We start from the raw sequence: 23639 nt of genomic DNA, 5'->3' as shown, positions 1-23639 counted from the left end.
CAGAGAGAGTTGACGAGCAGTGGCACACACAATGGCTGTTGGCTCAAGGGTGGGTTGCAGGAGCTCACTCTCTTTGCAATTGTTCTAAAGCACCACTGGTGTTTAATTCACTGCATACCAAACACTGTACAGGCTTCTTTCTGAATAAATGTCTGCATCATTTTTAAGGGCAAGTATGCATAGAGTGTGGGGATGGCATTGATTTACCAACAGTTGAAATTCCCATTCAGATTGATTTCCATTAAACGTGCCAAGGTTTGTGTTGTGTTTTTTTACTGTTGTTTTTTTTTTCTTTAAAAATGATCTCCGTGCCATGAGAGCTCGAAGAAACTCACCACTGAAACCAAGAACAAAGACTAACTGTGCTTCAAAGTTATTTACTTCACGTTTCAGTGCAGAGCTATTTAACTTGCTACATGCAGGAAATTGCTTCAAACATTATTTCTTTTGCACTACTCTGCTCAGAAGACTGCTGAAGTCACATCAAGAAAGAAAACAAAAAACAAAAACAACAACAAAAAAAGTGTTTTCAGAACCAGGAAAATCCACCGAGAAATTCTTTTCTGCCATAAGTTCACTTGGCTTGCAGGGACCCGATAAATCACCAATCCAAGCGATCAGGGAATGGCACCTGCAGTGGGTCAGCCCTTTTGCCCTGTGTGACATCTGATCCTTGGGGACATCTCAACATCTTTTTGCTTCCTTTGGGCCAGGAGCACATGCAGTTCCCCTCCCTCCAACAAAGGCAGTCCTGGAAAGGGGCACAGCCACGGTCTAATAGCTCTTAATGAAATGGAAATCTTCCCCTACTTCTTACCTCGTTCTTTGTCAAAGATTTCTGATTCATATTTAATTCAGCTCCACTGGCGCTCCCCAAACCCTTTCATCTTCAACTCCCATTCCTTCTTGCACGGCTGCCATCTAAAACCCAAAGTCCTGCCCTAGCAGCCTTTCTTCTCCATTGCTTTGCAAACATTTACCATATATCACTCATAATGCTTATAACAAACATGTGGACTCATTTATTACACCCTTGCCAAAGCCACCTGCAGGGGAACTCTACAGCAGCAGGTATGGGAAGATGCAGTTTCCTGCTTGCTGGGAGTTCCTTCAGGCACTTCACCGCTCTACACAGCCTCATCAGTTACATCTCATCCTGCATTTTTTGAGAACGTCTAGCTCTGAGTCATGTTGCATGTCCATATGGTACAAATATGCCCAGTGAAAAACAATAACACATCTTAATGACCGTTACCATCACTTCTGAAGAACACAGCCAACTTTATGGTTAAGATTCCATTACAGCGTTAAACACAGATAGCTCCTGTATGGCAGGAAAGAAAGAGAAAACAGGCAAAAACCAAGTTATTTAATTGGAAATGCATTATCTGATTGAAAAAATATGTTTCTGCAGTGGCTCCTTGGGCACAGGTTCAGCTAATGAAAAGAAGGTTCCCAGGTCCATGTGTGACTCCTTAGGCGACAGTAATCAGCCGGGGTGCATTTCCTGGGGATTGGGAGCCAGCTGAGAGAAGCTGCCTGCCTGAGGTCATTAAGCCCAGCCAGGCTGTTATTGGCTGCACTGGCATCATTACTGTTAATATCCCCAACAGAAAAAGGCCTTGTAGGGCTCAGAGTGGGGCTTTTGGGGATGTTGCCCCTTGTGTACTATTTATTGAGCTCATTGGATGCCTGGAACCTGTATACTTTATGAAAACCTGGATGGTGGAGCAACCCATCTCAGTGATGTCACATGTGTCGTGTGGTGATGGCTGCTTGTAGAGGTGAGTTTTCTATCCAAGTAAGTCTTTGCCAAATGGAGGAATCCCAAGGCATCAGTTTATTTCTGTGTAGCTGGAAGCAGTGTTTGCTTTCACTGTCCTGCAGGTGGAATGACATGGTTTGTTCATCCCAGTTTGTTCCCTTGAAGAAGTGCTGTAAGAGCTTTCAGAATTAGCTCAGGAGAAGCAGTGATCACTAATTTAACCATGCCTTTTTAGTAAATACCAGAGTAAATAGAAATAAATGTGCAATGTTTAAATAGAAACAGCCCTCAGGCATAAGTAAATCATCTTTATCCTCTTTTATCTAAATGTTTTCTGAGGAGTAGGGAGGGTTTTACACATAAATATGCATCTTAACAAATATTCAGCAGAACCCTTTGAATTTATGTCCTGCTTATGCCAAGAGAAAAAGGAGTCTTCCGATTCCCAAGGCTTTTAGAGAGGCGAGGGAGGGAGAGCACGTTACAAAAGCAGCTTCTCATGCAGAGAACCAAGGTGCTTAGAAGTGCCCCATGGCTGCCACTGCCACATGGCAACCCATAGGCTGTGGTGCTGGGGACAACAGCCATGGGGATGGATGGACACTGGAAACCACCTGGCCAAGGTGTGCATCTCCTCCTTCACTGTGAACCACGCCAAATGCTCAGATGGTATCAGGGTATGTACTCATCGACTATCAGTGTGAAATCTAACATGATTCACAACACAAACATCTCTCCTCGGGCTACCATTAAGCAGAAGTCTTGTTGCTGGTTTGCAATCTGATTTTAGGAAGGGGAATAATGAGACTGGGATTAGATTCTTAAAGGTTCTCTGTGGCTCTGATGGGTTCACACTGCATGATTGCATCCAAGCACTGCAGGAGCGCAGTTTATTAAGCATGCTAAGCCATTTACACATCTTATTCTTCTTGTACTGTGCTTGCATTTAACAGAGTGAAATGATGGTTCCCAAACAAACGCCAATTGTTTAAGCAACCTTTTTGATCCTGCAACCTCCCCAAGCATTTTCCTCACTCCTGCCTCTCCCATCGCTAGTTCTTTGTGCAAGATGAGGTGCAGGCAATACAGCCATGCAGAGTGCTGTAGGCACTGCTCCATCACCAACTCACCACAGGGCACCTCTACTGGTTGCACCTGCAGAAGGCTGGCAGCAGCTGCTCAAAGTGGGTATCTTTTTGCCCCAATATATACCTGGAAAGCCAGGTGGGGAGATGGTGAGGATTTCTAGGCAGATTTTTGGAAATGGATCCAGGTTTAAAACTGAACCTAATTTCTGTTTCCGAAGTAGTTGACACCATTGTGGCTTATGAGAGGGTGCAGCACAGTCCTTTTCTTCTTGCATTAGACCACTCCTTAAGGCTCTCTCTGTAGGTGCATGAAGACCTCTCCAGGTGGTTTTGTCACACATGAGGCAAAACTCTGTTGCAGAACACTCTGTCCATCTGCAACTACAGGTCCCCCAGGAACTGACTGTGACAAGCTGGACGGTCATCTCTGAACGCAACTCTAATCAAAGGACACGACTTAATGTAAGAAGTAGCACTTATGGTTGGGTCTCAGGGGGGACATTAAGTAGGTGCCAATCCCACAGCAAACAGCAGCACAGTGTGGAGCCCTCAGATGCCCATGGGCACCAAAAACAAATGAAGAATACATCTCAGCAAAAGCAGTGGTCTGAAGACCCATCAAGTCTAAAACTTCACAAATACAAATGGCAGACAGAAGAGATTTAAACATGTTGGTGCCATTAAAGAAAAAAAGAAAAGAAAAGCAAAAGATGGAAGAGAGTTTGGCTGGGACAGCTTTAGCTCTGGAGCGCTGGGGGTTTAGAAAGGGCTTCTGGATGTTTGCACCCAAAAAGCTGAGCGCAGCTCAGCAGCCCCTCAAAGCTTCTGGCATGAATTATCTGTCCCATAAGAAAACCTGCTGATAAATCAGTCCCTGAAAACCATTTTCTTTCTGGAGTTTAGTAATTGTTAGAGTTTCTCACTGTGACCATGAGGGCTGGGTTTCTCATTAGCATCTTGGTGAAGCAAAAGATGTGTAAACAGGTGTAGCTACAGAATTTCCTACCGGGTACACATCTGAGGAGACTCCAAAGCATAAATTACCCTTTCCAAAGTCAGTTTTAAATCATGCTCCCTAACAGCCATCTCCCGCCCTTGATCATTGCTCCCAGGATGGCAATGGGAGTTCCACATATGGTTTGAGTGAAGCGTGAGGCCTTCAGTCGCTCCATATCCACCTGTTTCAGATTGTGTCATAGGTATGTGCTTAAGCATTTCATTAGCATTTCTGTTTCTTAATGTTAACACAAGCCACGCTATCTTTACATATGTGGCTAGAAGATTGCAGCAGAAATGTAACTCGCATCCAAACGCACTGCATTTTGGACATGAGGCAACTCTGAATTCTTCCTGCTGAGAGAACTGGATGTTTTGACTCATCTACATGAGACACAAACTCCATGGATGCACAACCTGGGCAGATTTGAAGATCCAGCTCTAAATCCACGGCTCTTGGGTATATTGTAATTCCTCCTTGAAACACATGCTCCACTTTAGTATCTCAGCAGCATTTAGTTTTAATTTCTCCTAGGGCACATCCGCATTGCTGTTTCTTCCTTATAAGAGCAGAGCTGCACCCGACTCCTTTATATTGTCAGGTGGGAGGGTCCTTGCTATTTTGCAACTGCCGTAGGAAAACCAATGCAGTGCCTACGAGTGAAGGAGCCACCCATCGCTGTGCCTTTGTTTTACAAGCAGTAGAGTTATACAGCAGCACAGCCCCAGAGCCCGGCTGGGAGCCAAACAGGTTTCAGCATGTTCTCTCATCTCATTCTTTCTGCCTCCTTTCAGTTGGAAGCTCAACTGTCAAGATTAAACCATCCACCTGTGTGGTATACTCAAGCATGGCTGAACTTGATAGATCTGCACAGTTGGATTCTGCAGCAAAGATTATAGATCTAAGACACATTGAGAATAGTCTCCTAATCTTTCCTCCTTCTTCGCCTTCACCCCCCTCCCCCCCAAAGAAACCCAAACATGTGTTTTTCCTTACAGTGCTTTCTTTTTAAGGTATCCCCTGTCGGCGATGTCATGATGGGAATTCTCAGTGGAAGTCTTTGCAAAACAGTATTTCTGTCATTACCTCGTGGCTTACACACAGCGTATCACAGCAGCTGAGGACGGAAATGTGTAAGAAATTATTTGTGAGGGGAAAAAAGAAAGAAAAATCAGCTACGGAAGACAGGGATAGAGTGCTCCTGAAACATCAGCACAGCTTGGAGGGGAAACACGCGAGTGATGCCCCCATGGGAAAGTGGCACAAGGTGCTCCAGGATCTTAAAAACTCCTGAGAGACACGTTGACATTCAGACATCTCAGGTCTGGGCTTGGAGCAACACGTTTTTCCCAACCATTTCCTCCGTGAGGTGTTTTCCCATCTTGTTTTTCAGGGTTGCTACCACTGTCAAACTTCTGTTACAGCGCTCCATGGCATCCAGTTATGTATCTGATCTTCTTTCCATTCCTGTAACCAGCCCGGTGCCCCTTCGTCTTTTTTGTTCTTACCTCATCTGTTGAACAAATGTCACAGCCACAGTTATTAGAAATATTTGAACCTGACAGCTGCAAATACTCAAAGGCAACTATATGTGCCTGGGCCTATAATTAGGTGGAGCGTTTAATTTTCTTTTTAAATCACAGAGATCCTGTATTGGAATCTCTGCTGACACAGAACATCAATACAGACAGTGTGACTTAGCAATCTTTATGGTCATTTATTTTCCATGCATGTAGGGGCAACCAATACACCCTGCCTACAATGGCATCTATTGTGTTGATTTTGCTTCACTGAAACTCAGACAGTGCTCAGCTTCAGCAGTGACAGCACACTGGCTGCAACAAAGGTAAAGTGTGTTCCTTAGCGACTACTAAGTGGGTTAAATAAAAACAACATGTAATTATTAGTTAGTAAGGGCTGCAAGGTGCACTGAAACTGAGGTGGAACATCAGTTGTGTAGGTCTCTCTCTCTCATCTCCCTAGTCTTATGGAGGGATGATCAAGATACCAAGAATGCCCAGTTTGCTCAAAGCCAAAGTAACAGGTGAAGCTAGAGGCAACAAGTCACAGCCTTGGGTCTCATTATTCAGAGCAGTTGGGTTTTCCTTGATATCTGCAGTAAATCAGTTTCCTATTTTGTTGTGCCTCTGTGGTTTGGTTTCCTGTTGTCCCATCTGGAGCTTTGGAGCTGCAACATCCTTGTGCAGCATTCAGCCTCCTGGCTTCAAAACGCTCCAGACGCAATAAATCTGGGTAACATTCTCTCTTCCCTTCTCCTGTGGCCCAAGAAGAGCACAGTTGCTCAGAGCAGGGTGTCACCAAACAGCCTGACTTCCGATGCTCTGGGTCAAACATACCAGGAGTCCCCAGTTTCCTCCCCCAGTTCATCGAGCTCTTCTTTTTGCTGCTTTCCAAGGAAAAGTTTTAGACTTAGGACTAGTGGATAATATGTGGTCACTGCTGTTTCTGCCTGTGATGTACCTGCATGCATTGCACAATGCTACTTGAGGTTTCTAATTGTGAGATTAATTAGTTTATTTGAAGCGAATACATTTGGAGTAATAAAAGAAAGAGGACAAAGAAGCAGCAGCCTATAAAATCATTGCATCCTAGTGGCTTTATTGATATGGATTAGGAGAAATAGCTGGAAGACAGAAAAAGAATCATATTTAGCTCAGGTAATAAAATTATATGAGCTGCTATTTTCATAATGTTAAACAAGACCAGAGGGAAGCTTAACTTAAAAGATTACACAGGTGGATTCTTTTCCTTAGGAGAGCACAAGAGATTACTGTAAATGTCTCCTTGTGCAGCCTGACTCTCCAAGCACAGTCACAAGAAATTAGCTTGTACTGTGCCTGCACACCACTGTGCTGCTCTTCTATGGCTTGGCACCACTGGGCACTGCTATCACTCACAGCCCTGAGAACTATCTGCTGATGGACAGATGCAGGGGATAAGCACACAGCATTTGATGGAGGCACTGGGTATATCACATGCCTACTGATCTGGGCTTTACAAGCAACCCATGGGCAGGGGAGCAGCTACTGAGCAAGGCACGAGCAAGAAGGGAAGCACAGAGCTCTGTGCTTTCCTGCTGCATGTGGCTGTTGTTGGCTACAAGGGGGTTCAATGTAACAGAGCTGGACAAAACGAAACTTTGGGTAAAACATATGTAAGGTTGGTCAGCATGAGTGGTTTGCCACCAAGGACCTTGCTGCCTGATAGCCCACTCTGTTTTGAATTTTACTCTGTGAAAATGTTGAAGATCATAGATTAGATATTTCAGTCCATAGTTTTAGCATAAGCACAATTGTATGCCAAGGTTGGAAAGCTAGCAAACCTGCTCCAAGCTGAGAGATGAGCCTTAGAGTTAAAAAAAATAAAGTGGATAAAATAGGAGCTTTCCTGTCCTGTGAGCAGGACTCATTCCCAAAGAGGCAGTGCCCTGGGCTTGGGAATTTGTTTGGGTTTTTACCTTGATGTTCACTAGCTGAGAGCACGAAGATCCAAAGCCCATGATGAGAGCAATAACCATTCCGAGACGTTTATAAATGACCCTCTTAACTGTTTATGAGACATTATCTGAGGTAAAGCAGAGTAGGAGAAATAAACTTGAAGTAGGAAGAGCTGGCTTGCCTCCCAGATGGAGCATGATAAAGCACCAGTGTCAGTGTTTCTTCTCAGTTTTATGGCAGCCTTTAACTGCTTGGTGTTTAGGATTTTTTATCAGAAAACGGAAAGAAGAAGGAATGGATCCAAAGCAAAGTGGTTTTCACAAACAATATTCTCCAAATGACTTTATGTGAGCAGATACTGTGTTATCTGGCTATCAAGATAACACCATTTTTTTTACTTGCCACAACAGCCTGCTGCTCAGATTCCCAGTCCTGGTATGTACAAGGAATTCCTGAGCACAGCAATAAATTTTCAAAGGGATCTGGGCAACTTTGCTGCTTCTTTCCTATTAGAAGATGTCTTGAACGAAGTTAATCTCTGGTCAGATTTAGCTCATTAAATAGATTTCTATTGTCTCACTTAAAAACTGTGTTAGTTTGCAATTCCCATATTTAGCAATGAATATCTTTGTTACTCTGAGACCCACTAAAGTCCGTTTGTCTCCCATTGAACATAAATGAATGGCTCATGGTGGAACCTCAGCAATGGGATAAGTTTGTTACACAGAAAGCTCTCCTGGAAGATCCAAGCACATGAGGACTACCTACTTTCTTACTTGTCCTTAACTCAAAGCATAAATCATCTGAAATCACAAAACTTTTGGTGCCTTTCAAGTGATTTTCAACATTATTTGAGGAAAAGGTCAAAGCCCTTCGAGCTGGTTCAAATTTTATAATGCAAGATACACACCTGGAATGGGAGCTGGAGGAAGGTTCGACGGAAAAGGAGGGCTCTGAATGGAGATTCCTTCTTTTAATCACCTGCTTTAGGCACCACCACAGCAAGGAAGTGCCTAAAATGTGCAGCAAGGTTCCAAAAGGAGATCTCAATGAATGTGGGCATCCAGATCTGAAAGCCCAGTCCAGTTGGACATTGAAATAGAAGACATTCTTACCAAGAGTATTTTTGCCTTCAGAAAAGCAAAATGCAGATTTCAGTCAGCAGATTTATAGGCGAATTACAGATTAGCAAAGCCGTTGGGTTTAACCAGTGCCATTGTCCATAGAAAAGATCATCAGTCAGGACTAGTGAGAATGAAAAGTGACCACCGCTTACTGGGGAGTTGCTTCAGGACAACCTGAAGGGAGAGCTGGACACTGGATTGGACACTGCCACTTCCCATCCCTAGTTGCTTTATTCAGCTTAGACCCGATCAGACTGAGCTACTGCCTGCAGTCAGAAGTGGAAACCCTTTCTCTTTGAGAATTTACCTGGGAATGAAGCCCACTGTGGGCAGTGGCAGCAAATGGTGAGCAACAAGAATAAAAACATTGGCCATTCCCACGGAGTCAGTTGCTCTGTGGCATCAGTTAGCCCTGGGGATGAGAAGGTGAACCCAGTGCTTTGCGGATGGAAGGAGTCTGCATCAGCAGCAGTCAGGCAGAGCTGCTATTCCCACCAGGCACCAGATGCTGGAAATCCTGGATAAATCTGTCACATTCCCTAATTCCAGCCATCTAAAATTTCCAGGCAGAAAAAGAGAACGCTTCCACGGAAATCGTGCAGCAGCCTGACCTTCGTGCTGTCAGATCCAGGGTTTTCAGAAAGTCGTGATTCAAAATTTCCACTAATACTGTTTGAAAATAGACCCTCCCCCGCCAGCAATGAAACTAAGCATTACTTAAGTTCACAGCAAGAAAAAGTCACAGCCAAGCCCTGGAGGACTGGACTGGTTTTGATATTGAGGAAATCAATCCCTTCCTACAGTGGGGACTTTTTCTTGTAGAGCCACAGTTCCATCAAGTTCCTCACCTCTGCTCTCTCCACGTGCTGTAAGACCTGGGCCCTCTCCCGCATGCACAACCCTACAGGCACCCTATGCATTTCAGCTCACTCGGCTTCTCCCATGTTGAACCAGAGCTGCTCTAAGCCACCTTGATGTTACAGCACTACTCTGGCTTACTCTTGCAGCAGCACTTTTGACGCCATTTCATTTTTTCCTTCTAGTTGTGTTTTTCTCCAGGTGAGAGTAAGGTTCATGGAAATGTTTGTGCTCTCTACCTCTTCAAATACAGGTGCCTGGTAATGCCCATCTCTTGCCCCCTGTTTAGCTTCATCAGCATAGGGATGAGTGGTTCTTCCAAGACCAGCCATCCAACAAGAAACCATGAACCAAATTTCAGTGAGCATTTAAACTGCAGCTCTTCCATCCTCATTATTTACTGGTAGAATAAGGAATAGCATGCATGAGCAACACAGGTAATAAATCCTTATACTTAGCACAATCCCCTGCCAAACAAAGCCCCAAAGATCTACAGTGCTTGTGAATAGAGCCGAATGACTGCAAACAGCATTTTAAGTATCTTAACATGTCTCCACTGAAAAATGAGGGACTTTGAGACCCATGAGTTTGCTCCAAGCAAAATATAGACAACTCTATAAAACACTTCCCACTGCCCATAGCCTGTCACTTGGGTACCCAAAGCATGATGGCCCTGCTAATGCAGCACTGAGCACAGGAATAATGGAGCCACAAGACGTTGCCCATCTCTGCTGCATTTGACCCTCTGATGGCTGTGTAAGTCCTGCCTGGGGATACCTGCACCACTGCACATTGTGCAGACTGTATCAGGTATTTTAGAGTTTATCCCAGCAAAAAGGAAAAAGAATTGAAAGTCTCTCTCACAGAACAGTACAACTGTGCAAATCCTGATCCAAGTCCTCCAGCACAAGCGTCAGCAAGGATTTTTGGGCATGGAAGTGCTATTCCCCATTTGCCATTTAGAGTAAAATGAAAGGAGAGACTGTGATGCAGTGTGCTGCTCATGGATTAATGCAGAGAAAAGTAACTCGTAAAGTAAAAAGGGGGACTTAAAAATAAAATAACTTGACAAGGAAATACTTGGGCTGTCTAAAATAGACTTATTTATATGTTTTGGCGAAGATCATATTAATTGGGGTTATTATTCACATGGGTCTGGAACTATATAATATTATCCAATAGTACAAAGAATCTGACAATGAAACATGTCATAGGATACATTGCATTTGCATTTGCCAGACATGGAATCCTATAAATTGTTCTGTCTGATAATGGTCTGCATTTCAATGGACAAGACTTTAAACAATTTGCAGGGGATTATGGATTTCGACATCCACCATCCAGTCACGGTTATTTGTAATCAGATGGTCTAGTGGGAAAGGGAACAAGGCTCTGAGCACAGCCTGGCCTGAGGCTCTGGTGAACTTGAGAACCACACCTTCAAAACCTGGACTGTCCTCCGGCACGAGAGCCTCAGCTGCTTGAACCTGCAAAGGAAGGCAGAGCTGATCGTAGCATCTGGGAAGGGACGGCACAGAGATCACGTTGCAAAAAGGCTTCAGAGGTGCAGAGCCCTGGATACAGAATCAACTGCAAGCGCAGTGCTGTTCCAGAGACAATGGAGATTGAGATTTTATGGCTGTTGCTCATGTTTCCTGTAAAGTTCAAAGCTCAAACAGAGAGTCTCCCAGAAGGAAGCCAGGGGGGATCACAATGTATTTCCCCTGGGAACAGGAGTCTAAATTGGAAAAAGGATTCATCAGAGCTACTGTGGGACCAAAGAGCAGCAACAGAAACAGAGATGGAAATGAGCCTTGGGGCATGAGCCCAAACACCCAAAACTCCTGAAAGATTCAGTGAGCTCTGATACAATAGCTACTGCTGCCCTGTTTCCTGCAAGGACAGCAGTATATACTGGAAAATCATCAAAAAAGGGAAGGTTTGAGTAATCCAGCACTGGAACCCAGTGCTACAGGGTAGGAACCATGTTGTCACGGCTCTGCAAGAGGGAAGCTCTCACCTTTATCCCAGGATATGTCCAAAGCTCCTGGGGAAAAATGGCAGGGAACTCCCTGTTTTGTCTCGTGCTTCTTTTGACTTAACCTAACCTGGGTCTGGTGGACCTGATGGCTCACCAGGGCTCCAAGGGGTGAAGCACAGAGAAGCAGCCTGATGTTGGAGATGCACCAACAGGCTTCCTCAGCAGCCATGCCCAATTTGAGCAGTCCCGAAATCTTGGTTTCAGGTAGGAAAGGCAGCTCTGGGACTTTAGTTGTGAGTTCAGTTGTACTGAACTTCTGCTAACCATCATAATTAGGGTTACAGACCGTTGCCAGAGACGTGTGCAAAGAACCCAGTAAAATTCAAGCATGTCAGGCTTGGAATCCTGTCTTGGAGCATTTCAGGAAGAAAAAAAAATGCATTGAATGGAATGAAATGGTAGAAAAGGAGAAAAAAACAGATGTTTCTTTTATGCAAGATCTCTCCACACACTGGGAGCAATCAGCAAAATACCGATGACAAGATGGGTCTGTGTGGAGAGATGTCTCTGGAAATGAGGAGTTCAGCCACCTCTGATTGTCTTTGTTTGGTCCATTGCCTTGGAGCAGCGCAAAAGAGCAGCAGAGCTCTTGAATAGCCTTGAAGATCTTGAATGTCAGCCTGGACACCAGGGTTATGCTCAGTTCTTTCCAAAGTCTCCACAGGATCATAATCCCTTTCCCTTCTTTCTATGGAGAGTGCTGGAAACCACTTATAAAAGCATGTGCTGAATGTGTGTGATCAGACCAGAGCTTTCCAAGTGAACTGCGCGCTGGCAATGGAATCCAGGTTGAGAGCAATGGGAATTGCTCTGCTCCATTTAGTAAGAGTACAAGAACACAGCATCAGTAGTGCAAACAGCTCCACGTCCCGCTGCCAGGAATATCTGCAGTCAAAGGAAAGAAAGGAGAGGCTCAGAAGACTCCAGGAGTGCACTCATGCCCCATGGCATGACAATATCTAGTTCGATCAACTGAAACGATCCCTTGTGAGTTAAGGGCAGTACTGCAGGTTGACCTTCCGCTTCTCCTCAGGATCTTGCTCTCTCTGTCTTAAAATCCTCCCAGAGGGACCCTGCGAGCCCCACACATGAGTGAGAGGTTCCCCAGCAACCAGCAGGTAAAAAGCAGGAGCACCATCGAGAATGCAAGCTGGGGTGTCCATCCACACTCTGTGCTTCCAAACGCTAAATAAATTCATCTCTATAATTTTCATAAACCTCTTGATTTGAGCAAAGTTTGGCTCCGCATACCTCAGAGCGGTTCCAAGGTGCAGACAGTTGAGCTGGGTAACTTCACATCCATGTGGAAGGAAAGCTCTTGGTTGTGCACCGTGTGACAGCAAGAGCAAAACGAGCGCTAAAGCAAATTCAGTGCCCTGCTTTTTGCTAGCAGTGCTAAATGGTGCTAAAGCCATCTCAGCTCCCTGCTCCAACTGCACCACACACATCTCCCAAACCTCAGATGCGAGAGCTGAGGTCATTCACTGGGACAGCTCGGATTTGATTCAAAGCAGGGTTTTGAAAGCGGCAATTAGAAGTTAAAATGTACCCTGACAGTTAAAAAGAAAAAAAGAATACTTTTATCATCTGAAAATGAAATTAACCCAGCAGAAGAGACGCCTGGGAGTATTCTTGTATCACCAGCAGCAGCGTTTTGAAATGGGATACGGCAACATCCATTTTGCTGATGGGCTCCCGAGGCAAAAAGGCAGAAGTGACAGTTTGTGCTCACCAACCAAACTGAGGGCTCCGCAGGTGTAAAACTGCCCCAGGGGGCTGACACGTCCTCGCCTCCCCACGGCTCCATGGGGCTGACACCAGCACAATTCCTATGGCATCAGTGTAATTCCCCTGATGTCAGTGAGCCTGTGTCAGGATTAAATTAGTATTAGTGGTATAAGAATTAAGCCTTGTAGGTTGAGGATTTGGAATTGTTATCTCTATTCCACCTGCCAGCTCCTAAAGCAGCATAAAAATGAAAATAGTCGAAAAATATGAAATTAATCTTTTTAGCCACATTTGCCTGAAAACAAGAAGTATGAATGAGGAGTGCTGTGAAATGCTTCATGTAGGTCTTCCAAACAGCCATGGAGCTGGAGAAAAGCTTCAGCCCCCACAAACCTCCCCACAATGTGGCATGGCACAGAGGCTTACCTGCCACACTGCAGCCCCCAGAGGTGCCCAGCAGTGGCCCCATCCCCATTGTGTCCCTTCCAACGCTCCCCATTCTGGGCACACACACAGCCTGGAACACAGAGCTCATTTCCAACCTGGCTGTATAACTTCGCTTCCTCCTCAGTGCCATAACAGCAAGGCATTCCTCATGGCACACTGCTCTCTGTGTTGTTTTAACATTATGAATTGTCTTCAGTGACAGATCTAAATGGTTGGTTGTTTCTTCTCCCAGATAAGACAAACATGTTTGAATGGAGCAAGCCTTGACACTGCACTGAAATAATGAGGGAGCCCTTCAATGCAACACTGCAGTACGTGTGGGCAAGTTGTTGCAATTGGAACAGTATGAGCTTATCAGGTCACAGCAAAACTGTTCTTCTTGAAAGAACTGGTACAAAGGAAGAGCAGCAGAAAGTATTCTGCTGTGCAAACATGCAGCTGAGCAAAACCTCTGGAAAATCAGGATACACACAGCATCAAACTATTCTCTACACAAAGCTTGATAGCAATAGAATTCCCCACAAAGAATTAAACCTTTTCCTGCTATGGGAAAAAATGTGAATTAAGTCCCAAATATCAGCAGATCCAGGTGCATACAATGGAGAGAGGATGAACTGCACTGTGCAGGGCAAGAAAAGCTCCTGAAGTTGAGCAAAGCCAGTGGTGGCTACTGCAGCAGCCACGCACGCAGCATGGAAAAATCTGTGCCTAAATAATGTATATCCAAATCAGTTACTTGATTTATTTGCTGCAGACTAGAAACATGCAACGTGCAAACAAGATCACAGAATGACTTTTGTTAAAATACTCATGGTTACAGCAAATTTAGGCAGCCATATGCTGAGTTACTCTGCATACATGAGTGAGCTTCTCACGGGACCACAGCAAGGAATACTGCCTGTTTAACCTAGGTGCATTTCCTATAGTGTTAATTTACTAACCTGAAGGAAAGGAAGGTGTGACAGCAGCTCTTCACACTCAGTGTGTGTTGGATTGCCTGTGTGCACAACATGGACAACCCATTTCACAAAGCATACGGCAGCATGACTCACTTTGCCAACATAACTCCCAAACTCTGGAATTTCCAGGAGGTGCCAGTTTTGTTCTATGCAAAGAACATTCTGAATGGCAGCATACTTTCTGGGCCTGCCAGCTGAGCTGCCCGCAGCAACAGGTGCACTGCACAGGACTGCCAAGTGTCACTGCCAGCCCTCGAAGCCTGCACAGCTGTGTCCTGCTCATGCCCTGCTCCATGGTGACACCTGGTGATGCTGCCCTTGGTGGGGTGGAGAGGTTTGGGTTGGATATTAGGAAATATCTCTCCTTTGAAAGAGCAGTCAGGCACTGGCACAGGCTACGCAGGGAAGGGGGCGAGTCACTGTCCCTAGAGTTGCTCAAGAAACATGGAGATGTGGCACTTGTGTACATGGCTAGTGGACACGGTAGGGAGGGTGATCTTAGAGGTGCTTGCCAACCTTAATGGATCTATGATTTCTATAGCACTGAAAATGTGTGTCTGCCTTCCCTAAGAGGGAGCAGGGACATCTGGAGGTGCCCAGGCTGAGGGCTCCTCACCAACACACTGACATCAGCCGTCCCTTTGGTGGAGAACTGCCTTGAGTCCTTGTTCCCACCGCACAGGGTTCCCAGTTGCCTGCTTGCTTTGGTCATGTCATCGCCGCAGGCCCTCTGGGTCAGGGGAAGATGATAGCTGCAACCCAATGCAGCAATAATTAACTGCAGTGCACCCAGGGGGAAATACCATGATGACTGCAATGAGCATCAAGAGCCTGCAGCCTGAGGCGGGCAGCTTGTCAGGAAGGGAGCAGCATCGGCAGGATGTCGGGCTGCCGCTGCCCTCCGCCTGCTGTCAGAAAACAGCTCTGGGTGTGAATTTACACCACAGCGGTGGGCTGGGGGGGGGAGTTCAGGTTTCAGCTGCTGGGAGGTGTGTGCTGCATCCCTCTGCCCCTCGCAGCATCATCCTGCAGCTGCAGGCAGCGGGCGCAGGTGCTTGTCTGAATGCAGACACCCTCAGGCTCTTCTCCAGCCACCAGCTTCGATAATCCTACAAATAAGCTCTGCAGTTTAACATCTCCTCGTGGTGAGAAAACAAAGGCATGGTGAGACGGGATGTGCGCACAGCTCAGCATGTCCCACTGCCCTGGGAAGGGGAAGCTGTGTCTCTTTACTGCCCATCCCTCGGGATGGAGGGTGGGAGCTGAGAAGAGATCTGGGAGAGGAGAAGTAAGATAGGTTGGAAACACAATTGCCCAAACACATCTATGGCGGTGCTGGGAAGGGGCTGGGAGGAGCACAGAGCTCTGTGATAAGGCAGCAGGACGCAGGCTGTGGGCTGAGTTCTAAGGAGAGATTAAAAGCACCAAATATGTGCAGAGATGGCGAAGGGACATGATAACAGCCTGCAAGTATTTGGAAGCTGTAAACATCAAGGAGGGAGAGGAATTATTTACAGTTCTACATTGGGCATAGCTAAGAGTAATGGGATGAGATTAAGAAAGGAAGGGTTTAGTCTGAACATCAGGAAATATTTCCCAACGACGAGATGCATTAGGCTGCAGAATAATCCTTCCAAGGCAGCCACAGGAGCACAGCAGTTCAGATGGTTACAACTGCCCATGACTAAACCCTGGGCTATGTGCTGCCAGGCGTAATGGAGAATGTAATTCCTACCTCTGGCCTCCAAGGATATTTCCTTTCTGTGTCTACAGAAGGAATATCTTATCGAGCACTACGTGCTTCTAGCATGATGCTCCTTTTGTCACAGACCAAAGCTACTACCAGTTCCCTGCCCTGCCAGGAGGGTCACTGCTGTCAGACTGGGGATGCACTCAGCTCTGTGGGTCTCATCTCTTGACTTCAGGGCACTGCCATTTCTGCCACACTCCAGCTGAAATACTCCAAATACAAGCTGCACTTCAAAAAAAGAAATACAAATAAAGAGTGGATCTGGGTAATTTTTGCATTGTTTGTAAATTACATAGAATGAAATAGTGAAATGGAAAAGAAACTGATCCAAATGAAATGCTGGGGGAAATTAGAAAGAAAACAAGAAGACAAAGAAGAATGCGAATCTTCCCAGCAAACTCACAGTATCCTTCTTCTTCCATTGCCTGTTTTGTCAAGAGAGCAACAGGGATTGGTCTCAGCTCAGCATCAAAGGTCAGAGCTGGGACATCCTTGTGCCACACAAACCAGTGACCCTACCCAGGAAACCAGATGCATGATCATTTCAATGGGAGAGTTTCCATGCAGTCTCGATAGGGAAGAATCAGTCACCAAAAAGAAGAAGGCATCTGGAAGAGCCATTCACCGGGATGTGAGTCACTGCCTTTGCATTGTAATTATGGGATTGGGGATGCTCAGCAGTGTCAGGTGTTAACAGGACTGGAACAATATCACCTTTCAGAGCTATTGCGAAAAGCACTGGGTGCTGGGAGGGCAGCAGGGCTGGGACACATGTGTACAGTGGACAGAGCATTCCCATGTGCCTTTCCTGAGTGTGGAGAGCCCAACCCACACTGCTGTACTGCGCTTCTACTGCAGGTCTGCTTCCTTCCAGCCTTACACTGAGATCCCCATGCAGTGAGCATCAGGAGAGCGGTGAGGAGGGAGAAGTGTCACTGCTGAGAGCTTTGGTGCACCAAGGCTGGGACATCTTGGGAGGAGCAGGATGAGGGCACTCTAATGAATAAAAGGTCTTTAACACTGGATCCCAGGGATAATAATCAATCAAATCCTAAATGTTGCCCAGAGCATCTCCCTGGGTTATGCACAGTGGGTTCCTTCCTTTGTATGAAGCCTTTCATGCGTCCTTATTGCCCATATAGTATTTCACCGTATGTTATACCTTGTAATCTTGGCTTATAATGCACTTTAGAGTTATTATACGTCACAAAAATGTTGAAGCTGAAAAAAAGACCAAACCACAGCTCGGCTCAGACACACCACAGCAGGGGTGTGAGTGGTTGCAGGCACTGTGGATTCCCCACCCACACTCTGTAACTGCCAGCAATTGTTCTGCATGTGTCCTGTGACCACAGGCTGCAGGAACACACGGTGACAGGAGCAGAGGTTTCTCATGGTGGATTGCAAGCATGGCCAAGATGTGGTGAAGTCCACATAGCAACAGGTGTGCAGATGCTGTCTTTGAAGAGCTGAGACTTCTTGGAAGAAGCATTTCCAACATTTCCTGGGGCCTTAAAGCCAAGCAGGAGGAAGGGATATGGAAGCAGACTGGTGGGAGCTCCATGCCCAGCTGATCCTACAGCACATCTCCCATCAGACGTGAGTCAGAGCCAGGCAGGACACCAGCCCTGGCCAACCAAAGATCCCATCCGGTTTGGAGAAGCCAAGCTCCCAGTGTTTACATAAGCACGAAGCAGAATAAACTCTCATCCTTAAAACTAAACATCGAAATGCACTCGCTAATCCCGAGGCATACAGTAAGCAATTATACAAACACACCTTAAATGTTTTCTGGCAATTTTCGCTGTTCGCCCAGCAGGACGTGTCATCTTTCAAAACATGACAATCAGGCTCCCTCAGGTCGGTGAGGTTTTCTCTGCTCTTCTTTGGTGAACAAGGGAATCCCCAGCCAGGTGGACTTCACACAAAACCCCCATGACTGCAAGCAACATAGAGGCAAAGCCAGCACTGCGTGCAGGGCAAGCAGGTGGATTATGCCTGCAGGGGTGGGGAGAGAGAGAAGAATTAAGATATCTGACACTCTCACCTTGTTCTATGATGGTTTTCCCTCATGGGCAAGTGTGATCCTTTTTTGCAGAGCCTCCACTCTTGCCACACCACTGAATCACTGTCGAAATACATTCTGAAAGAATTTTTTTTTCTTTTCTAAACCAAAAAACATGGGAGTAGTTCACTGAACTTAATGTCTTCTGGAGCAAAACCACAAAGTTTCACTCAGTCCTCATCTCTAATTATGGTAGACACTAAAAAAATCCCTCAAGAGCCCTGACACACACAGAGCCAGACCAGATCCTCCAAGTTTCCTCCACACACAAATCCTCTGAATAGCTGATATTAATATATAGTAAATAATAATTGCAGTACTTAGCGCTTTTCCCCCATAGATCTCACGGTGTTTCACTGGGCTGGATGAATGCCTTTATTCCCTTCCTCACAGGCAAATGAGGACTTCTCTTCTGCGAACACGTTCCACATGGGTGTGTAATTTTGACCTGGTACCCAGTTCTGGTGATTATCTTGTGATCAGCCCCATGGCTAGGAGGGACTTGGGTTAGTCTTCTGATGTAGATGAGCCCATTGGGAAAGCAAAAATGCTAAGGGTATTTTGAAGATATGCACAATGACAATTCATTGGTTTTCTAAACATGTCTGCACTCAAGCTCATTCACTTGAGATCCATGGATGCTTTCTCATCGCTGCAAGCATTTTTGGTTCAGTTCCACCATGTTTCAGCAGGACAGATCTCAGCCCTTTAATACCTTTAGACTTTATGTCTCTCTACAGCTTCTTGCAAAGAGGTGCTCTGTGCACACTGGATTTTCTGTGCAGGGGCAGCAAGGAGAGGATGCAGGAGGCAGAGCAGGGGACAAAGGCATGGCAGCTCAAGGCCAACACAGGGCAGTCTCTCCCCGAGCATCTCCTCTTCAGTTTAATCCATCCCCACAATGAAGAGGTAATGTCTCTTGTGGGAAAATGTAACAAAATATTAAGCCATCAGTTCTCATTTGTATGAGGCCTCACGGATGCTGCCAGGAAGCAGTGTAACTGCTGCCAAATAAATCCCTGTCTCCTTGCCCCACCCAGACCAGATTGCTCACCTCTAAAAATCAGCACCTGGGACCCATGTGCAGGGCAGAGGTGAGTTTCAGATGGTCACAAGGCACTTAAATGGTAATGAACAACTGTAGAAGTTATTAATGGTAATGAATACAGCAGTGATGGTGCATGGAGATGGATAGATGGTCCCACTGGCAAGAGTCGAGGCAGTTCTGCTCCTCTCTGCTCTCCTGCCCCCTGTCCCAGCTCAAAGCCTCCCCAGTGGGAGGAACAAAGGAAATATTCAGTGATAGGTCTCCCAAGATGGCACTTCTATGATCTCAGTTGCCACTCCAGAAGTGAGAATGTAGTTACCCTTAAATGTGTGTTTGGTCACTCACTGCTAAAGCCAAACCACAGTGGTGATGGTTGGACAGATGATCTTTGTGGTCTTTTCTCACCTTAATGATTCTATGGATCTAAATGTTTCTCAGCTAGCAGTAGAATTGAGTATGCATATCTACCCAGGGTCCCTTTTCCTACCAAGGCCTACAGAGCTGAAGCAATGGCCAAGGGCTCACAGGTGGCACGTGAAAACTCAGCACTGCACCCTGAAAGCTTGTGAGCCACAGTGTTGTTCTGCTGGCAAAGCACGGCCAAGCAATACGCAGCACATCTGGAGCCAGAGGTAATGATACATTTTGAGGACATGGGGTACATGTTATCCTTAAGGCATATATGTCATTTATCAGCTTCCCCAAAATCTATAGTGCATGAAACATAACTGCAGCAAAGATACTTGGATCGACATGTAGACCTTAAGTAACTTTTCACTAATGCTAAAATCCCCCAGATCCTGTTCTTTGGCAGCAGTAAGTGCTCAGACAGATCTCTAGTAAGTCATTAAATGTGTTGCAACTTAACTGGCAAGTAAACAGCTGACCACAAGCTGCAGAGTCAAAACTACTGCTCGTGCAAAGTGGAGAGATACAATTAGAGATGCACACTGATGCGTTGCATTGATTGAGATCAACCCCCGTTGACATCCCCACTGTGTAAGGAAACATCTCCAAATGTAACTCCTAAAGAATAACAGGCGGTTTTATTGGAGTCAGTGTGGCCATCCCAGTTGTCACAAAAAGGGCTATAATTATTTTTAAAGGCCTAAGAGAATTAAACTAAGCCTTACCACCCTCCACAGAACTTTGTTTGTTTGTGTTTGTTTGTTGTGGGTGATCCCTGCTTTGCAGCTTGTTAGCGGCGTGTCACCAGGGGATAAACACAACCACACACAAAACCTCTTTCCCCAACATCTTCTTCAAAGTTTTGCATGCTCTGCCCATGCTGTTAACCGGTGATGTACACAACTGCTGCAGCTTTTGTTGATCTTCAATAAATGTCACCATTAATAGTTGGGAACGCATAAAATATCAAGCTTATTTATTACTTAAAGATGACAGTGATGGTAAGTTTGATGACTGAAAGGAGAGAAGGAGTTTCCTCACCGCAGAAAGTACTTTCTGTGCTCCGGCTCTCCACCAAGATCAGAATGTACCACTCATTTTGTCCAGGAAGAAACCAGGTCTATCATCATTTCTTCAGAGCACTGGAGCAGCTCTGCCCTTTCCTTCGCTGGCAGGGATGGGGGTGGCCCTGGGTCCCATCCCACTGCTCTCCGTCATAAATTTGGGGAGGGGAGAACGTTTTCCATCTTGTTTCAGCAGGGAATAGGAGAGGAGTGAAGTGCTGGAAATATGACCAGCTTTGAATGGATGATCTTGCAGGTCTGACTCACAGCAGTCCCCTAGCAGAGTGAATGGGAGGGCTGCTGGACTAGGATTGAAAGGGAAAAATTCGGTATTGAGTGCCTTCCCCCCATATGGTTAGGTCTGCTTTGGGAAGGACAACATTTTCCAAACAATTTGTCATTTTTTTTCTTCTGAGCTCTCCTTTCCATTTGGCTCCAAAGCAAATGTGCGTGCACAGAAAGAATCTTATTCCTTTACAATCTGCCTCTTCTGGGAAGTTTAGAAATGTTAGAATCATGTTCCAAACATCCCCGTTTCTCCCAGAGAAGCTGTGCAGCCTCCTAGACACTATTCCAAAGATGCACTAACGGAGCATGAATAAAGGAACAGGCAATCTTGGAGAGCCATCTTTGCTATATTTGGAAATGAAGAAAGACTCTAATGAACATTTGTGATGATGAAAGTAAGCACTTACAAGGGGTTCTTTTGTTTGCATGGGAGCAATTTGTACCACCACGCTTGGTTTTGGAAACGGCCCTTTAGAAAACATCTTGGGTTGGTCTGGAGACCATCTGATGCTCTTTTGGCTTGCAGCAGGAGTTCACCTGGCAATAAGGTGCCCAAGAGCAGGTGAACCTTCCCATCAGCCCCCAGTAACCCTGTGTGACCCCCAGCATCTACCCCATGTACGTTTGGCAGCTGAATCCACCTGATGATTTCACTAGGTGGGAAGCCTTGTGATGGCCATCTTTTAAACCCACGGATATGGTAATTCATTCATACATCTTCTGATCAAGCGCAAAAGAAATGACAAGCCTTGGGCGCCTGCAGATTGATGATTGCAGGTACCTTATTTCAGGTACCACATTCCAGGGCTCACTCCCACGTCTTGCCTCAAAGGTACATGTATTTTTCTAGCACCTGGAGCCTGCTGCTAGTGCATGGCCAGAGGCATCTCAGCCCTGCTGACCTATCTGAGCCTCATTTTACCTCCATGGGGGCTCAGCCATTCTCCCAGCCTGCTCATATCCAGCAAGGATCATCTCCTACGCAAGGAGGCATGGGATCTCTTTACAACACGCTCATCTGCACATCTGTTTGTTATGGGGAAAGGAAGCCAGCAGCCCTGACCTGTGCTGAATGTGGGTAGGAAGTCTTTACCTTTTGCCACGTTCACTTATCCATAGCCACCACTCAAAACCTTGTGGCCATTCAGTACCCTGGAGGAGTTTCCTCAGCTCCCACTGGAAGACCTGGGCAAAGCCTTTCCCAGTGCCAGCTCTCCACCAAGCCTCCCTGACCCTGCAATGGGAACACTGGGACCATCTGAAGAGGGGCATGGGGGCATCTCACCCACACTGCTCAGACACGAAGACAGCCGGGGAAGCTCCCTCCATCCTCGACATGTAAACAGCTGCTGGAGAAAGACTTATTCTCCTAATAACACATCATTAAACATTGATTTAAAGACAATCGTCTTCCCTCTCTTTAATTTCACAGCACCTTTAAAACAGCTGTTAGGCTGCAGCGGGACGATCAGCCCAACAGGAAATGCATTGTTAGCTCCTCACATTAAAACAGTAGAATGCATTAATTTATGAGCTCCTACTCGCTCTCCAAACGTTTTATTATGTTAATATCACCTTGATGTGCTGGTAGGCCCCAGTGCCAAAGCCTCTTTCACACAGTGTGTGCCATCCTAAATTACAGGCTGGGCGCCTTCTGGAACTGCCTTTGGAAAACTGGAGTAAACCAGCAAGCACTAAAGTTAATATTATCTTACAGACTAACAACCAGCTAATGCTCGACATGTGAATCCCATTTACTTCTTCTCTCTATAACAAATGGCAAGTGTGGGACCGGACTGTTCCTGATTTTATGCTATTTATCTTTCTGATCCATTCCATATTCGTTGTCCTTGGTTTTCGGCTGTGGCTATGGGCCGGGTGTGTGTGCGTGTGTATCCCTCTGTCCTTAGCGAAGCACAAGCCATGTCCCCACTGCAGTGCTTGCCTGGTCCTTGCATGATTGGATGCTGCTCTCTTCAGAATGACCCTTTAGGCTCCCCAAAGCCCAAGAGGGAGGCATATATTGGCAGCAAAGCATCTGAAACTGCAAAACTTACCCTTGGAAAATTAAAATGGATAAAGGATTTGGGGAGGGATGTAGGGCTGCTGGGGCAGCACAGTGTTCCAGACCCATGCAACTCATCCCTGCAGCCCCGTGGCCTCTCTCCAGTCCCTGCTCCAGCTCTGTTTGCTGCCTCACCTCCATACCAAACACTGCAGCAGTAGCGTTTCTTCAGGGCTTCTCTCTGGGGGGAAAATTAAAAAAAAAAAAAGAAAGAAAGAAAGAAGAAAAAAAAAAATGTGGCCATTACTTTCCCTGCCCCCTCAGCCGAAGGAAACCAGCCGGGAGGAAATGAAAAGGGCAGGGGCCGTGGAACCCTAAGCACGGAGCCGCCCGGGGAGCAGCACCGAGCCGCCGGCTTTGGGGCGGGGGGGCCCGACCCGGGATGCTGCTGCCGCGGGACGGAGATGCCGGACCCGGGGCTGCGGGTTCCGCCGTTCTCCCGGTGCGGCCGGCCCTGCCCCCGGCCCTCCCCCGTGTGCGGCACCC

General features: G+C 46.2%; 1 long non-coding RNA gene across 1 annotated transcript; it reads left to right on the top strand.

Moving 5' to 3' along the window:
* Positions 1–1657: 1657 nt before the first annotated feature.
* LOC140258028 (uncharacterized) lies at positions 1658–5461 on the top strand. The gene is made up of 3 exons (XR_011905168.1): positions 1658–1784; positions 4864–4983; positions 5244–5461. It is a non-coding gene; the product is annotated as an uncharacterized lncRNA (long non-coding RNA).
* The last annotated feature ends 18178 nt before the right edge of the window (positions 5462–23639 follow it).

Source organism: Excalfactoria chinensis, chromosome 13 (genome assembly GCF_039878825.1).
Source record: "Excalfactoria chinensis isolate bCotChi1 chromosome 13, bCotChi1.hap2, whole genome shotgun sequence".
Lineage (NCBI taxonomy): Eukaryota > Metazoa > Chordata > Aves > Galliformes > Phasianidae > Excalfactoria > Excalfactoria chinensis.
This window is presented reverse-complemented; position numbering and strand designations above follow the sequence as displayed.